The sequence below is a fragment of the Bison bison genome, unplaced genomic scaffold (genome assembly GCF_000754665.1).
Source record: "Bison bison bison isolate TAMUID 2011002044 unplaced genomic scaffold, Bison_UMD1.0 scf7180017864036, whole genome shotgun sequence".
Classification (NCBI taxonomy): Eukaryota; Metazoa; Chordata; class Mammalia; order Artiodactyla; family Bovidae; genus Bison; species Bison bison.
The window spans coordinates 425,800-430,149 of NW_011494608.1; the positions used below are offsets into that span (position 1 = coordinate 425,800).

A 4,350-nucleotide genomic window follows, 5' to 3' on the forward strand; every position below is an offset into this window, starting at 1 on the left:
GAGAGGGAGGAGGGGGAGGAGGGGGAGGGGAAGAAAGAAGGGAAAGAAGAAAGAAAGACATCAGCCCCCGCACAGAATATGGTGGGCTCCCAGAAGAACAAGCCGTCCTATGTGGCCAGACAGGAGCCCCTGATCGTGGGCAGTCCTGGAAGATGGTTCTGGCTGGATTGCTAGTGCTGTGCTTAGTCGCTCAGTCATGTCCAATTCTTTGCAACCCCATGAACTGTAGCCTGCCAGGCTCTTCGGTCCATGGGATTCTCCAGGCAAGAATACTGGAGTGGGAAGCCTATCCCATCTCCAGAGGATCTTCCTAACTCAGGAATCAAACTGGAGTCTCCTGCATTGCAGGCAGATTCTTTATCAGCTGAGTTACTTGGGATTGCTCAATGGGGATCAAAATCATGAAGGGCCTCATGGGTCATGCTCACTCAGGAGCTCAGATTTATCCTGTGGGCAACTTGGAGGATGGGAGTACTGAGAGGTGCTTTGTGTGTTGAGGTGCTCACTCAGCGGTGTGAGTGGTGGAGAGAGTCCCAGCCCTGTTCTAGAAGCTGGGAGTGACTGAGGAGCTCCAAGAACTCTTGGGGTCTTCATATAGCAGTGCTTCTTAACCAGAAGTCATTTCTCTCCCCAGAGGACATCTGACAATGTCTGGAGTCATTTTGGATGGTCACAGCTTCAGCAGGGAAAAAGGGATAGGGTATCACTGGTATCTGAAGGAATAAAGCCCAGGGATGTTGTGATACCATATACACAGGACAGGCCTGGATACTGAACCAATGAACTGATGCTTTTGGACATGGGAATTCTGCTAACTCTGCAGGCTCCTTCCTACCCTCCCGCCCACAACTCGCTGCCTCTTGATAAAGCAGTCTGCAGAAGCATCTTTGCTGGTTGTCACAGAAAAAGGAAATGGTAGGAAGTGAACCATGCTGAGCATCCAATAACGCCCAGACTGCAGAGGAGGTCCTGGACCTTGTTTACTGCAGCACTAATCACAATGGCTAAGATACGGAAAGAACCCATGTTCATCAACAGGCAAATGAATAAAGAAAATCCTGCCATTTGCATCATCACGGATGAACTAGGAGGTTCATCTAAGTGAAATAAGCCAGTCGTAGAAAGACAAATACCACATGATTACACTTATACACGAGGTATCTAAAATAGTCAAAATCAGAGAAGCAGAGAATAAAAGGGTGGCTGCTGGGGGTGAGGGGGCAGGGGGCTAAGGGGAATTGTTCAACAGATATAAGGTTTCAGTGATGCTAGATGAATAAGTTCTAGAGCTCTGCCACACATGTGGCTATAGATATCAATGTGGTATTTTATGTACTTCAAAATGTGTTGAGAAGGTAGATTTTTTTTTTCTTAGCGTGCACACACACACACACACACACACACACAGACACAAAAGACCAAAAAAAAAACCACCCAAAACTCTACAAAACTTAGTCACTCAGTCATGTCTGACTCTTTGCAACCCCATGGACTGTACTACTCTTACTCTGAATCTTGCAGTATTGGAGGGACGCTGGGCTCTGATATCTTGAGTAAAGATCATAGACAGCCAATATTGACCTTAAAAACCTCCTGTAAATGTCCAATTGGCACAATCGTATAGAATGTGTGTGGTGTGGCATGTTAGTCGCTCAGTCATGTCTGACTCTTTGTGACCCCCTGGACTGTAGCCTTCTAGGCTACTCAGTCCTTGGGATTCTCCAGGCAACAATACTGGAGTGGGTTGTCAATTCCTTCTCCAGGGCATCTTCCCCACCCAGAGATCAAATTCAGGTCTCCTGCTTTGCAATCGGATTCTTTACCATCTGAGCCACCAGGGAAGTCTTTATATATATATATATATAAAGACTTTATATATATATATATATATCAACTATATCTCCATAAAGCTGTTTTTAAAAAAAAGAGGAAGCTATGTGGTCATATTCACATGGAAGTAAGAAGGAACTGGTACCTTTGTGGCTGATTATGTATTCAAGCGTGGCATTGAACTAAGATCTGGGGAGATGTGATGAGGATGTGACAACAGTAAAAATATTCCTGAGCTGTTGCCCAAAGCTACTCTGTTGAACTTACGCTTTGCTGCTGAGAGTTAGATGAGATAAAAATGTATCTCATGTAGAATTCTGGAAATATTGCACAGAAATTTCTAAAAGAAAATTCTAAAAGAAGAGATGGCATTAAAAAGAGAAAAAAAGATAAAAAAATTTTTACAGACAAAAGAGTCTTAACAAAAAATGATCAAGGAATTTTCATCTCTGAAAAGACATGGTTTCCCCCCAATTCACACTTCACTGACATTTTTTCCCCCTCTAACCTTAATAATAAATGAAAGGGGCTTTCCTGGGGGGCTCAGTAGTGAAGAATCCACCTGTCAATGCAGGAGACGCAGGTTTGATCCCTGACCCGGGACGATCCCACGCTCTGCAGAGCAACTAAGCCAGTGTGCCTCAACTATTGAGACTGTGCTCTGGAGTCCAGAAGCTGCAACTATGGAGCACACATGCCATAGCTGCTGAAGCCCTCATACTCTAGAGCCCGTGCTCCGAAACAAGACAAGTCACCACAGTGAGAAGCCCACGCACTGCCGCTAGGGTAGCCCCCAGCTTGCTGCAACTAGAGGAGAGCCCATGGGCAGCAACAAAGACACAGCACAGCCAAAATTAAATAGAAAACATGTTAAAAATAATAAATGAAAGAATCATCATGCAGTAAGTAAGTGAAAGTCGCTCAGCCACGTCTGATTCTGTGGGACCCTATGAATTGTAGCCCAGTAGGCTCCTCTGTCCATGGGATTCTCCAGGCAAGAATACTGGAGTGGGTTGCCATTTTTTCCCCAGAGGATCTTCCCAACCCAGGGATCAAACCTGAGTCTCCTGCACTGTAGGCAGATTCTTCACCATCTGAGTTATGAAGGAAGCCCTGCATAATCCAGAGAACATATCAATAAATAATTCTTTGGGATTATATTTGAAGATATTAATTTTATTCTGTTTCTCTTGGTTTATTTAAATTGTGTGGTTGGCTTCTGATTTTTTTTTTTTTGGCTTCTGTTTTACAAGGATGAATCTAATTCTTCTGAGCAAGTTCCCTATCCTTACATACAAAATAGGCATTATCATTTGCTATAGAGGGAAACGCAAAGCCATGTACAGATGTTGCCATCAAAGACATTTATGGAGAACGCACTAGATTAAGAGAAAACTGTAGACCTCAGACGGGGGTGCCTTGTCTGAGGTCATCGTGTCTTTCTTTCTTGGGACTGGCAGAAACAGAGCTGGAAGCCCTGATGAGTCCTCCCTGTCTAGATCCTGGATCCTCTATCAGTATGACTCATGGACTCTGAGGATGCAGTCCAAATTGCAGCATTGGATCTGGGCAGCCACGAAACATCAGAGCTAGAAGATGAATTGCAGCTAATGAGGAAAGGTGTCTGGATGCAGCTGTGGAAGGGGTGAGCTGAGGATAAACAAAATAGGCAACAACACCAACACCACAAAAAAAGCCCATTTTAGCCTGAAAAATTAAGGAAAAGAAAATCAGAGGAAGTAAGTTTTGATTGCATCCATTTCCCAGAGAGAAAACGGCAGAACAATTTAATTTTGAATTCTTCTCTCGAGTCTTTTAACTCGGCGATGTTTCCAGAGAAAAAGGATTTGCTGATAAAAATCAGGGGGCTTGGGTAAATCCGGAAAACAAGAAGTCTGGGGAAGATTTGATTACAGTTGACAGCAGAGATGAGCGCTTTCAAAGCCCCATGTGTACCCGGGTTGACTAATTACTGATTGGGGGTGGGGGTACTTGATTTTGTTATATTTAGAAGACATTCTGAAACCATGAGAGTTTTAACAAGATACCTCATGCACGTGCAGCACTGCTGCGGTCCAATTGCTTTCGGATTGTTTGGACATATTTTGAAGAGGCAGCAATGGGAAAAACAACATGTGAATTTCCAAATATGTGAAACTCTGCCTTTAGAGTGGCGATTCCCAAACTTTAAACATCCACGGATAGTTCACCTGATTTTTGCCACCTCCCAGGGCCTTCTTACAGAGAAGGCGATGGCACCCCACTCCAGTACTCTTGCCTGGAAAATCCCATGGACGGAGGAGCCTGATAGGCTGCAGTCCATGGGGTCGCTAAGAGTCGGACCTGACTGAGCGACTTCACTTTCACTTTTCACTTTCCTGCATTGGAGAAGGAAATGGCAACCCACTCCAGTGTTCTTGCCTGGAGAATCCCAGGGATGGGGGAGCCTGGTGGGCTGCCATCTGTGGGGTCACACAGAGTCCGACACGACTGAAGCGACTTAGCAGCAGCAGCAGCAGC

At 44.9% G+C, this 4,350-nt stretch overlaps 1 protein-coding gene across 2 annotated transcripts in view; it reads right to left on the reverse strand.

Annotated features, from left to right (window-relative positions):
• Window positions 1-4,350, reverse strand: part of TMEM71 (transmembrane protein 71) — a 30,399-nt gene that overhangs the window by 14,243 nt on the left and 11,806 nt on the right. The gene's annotated exons all lie outside the window — the stretch shown is intronic.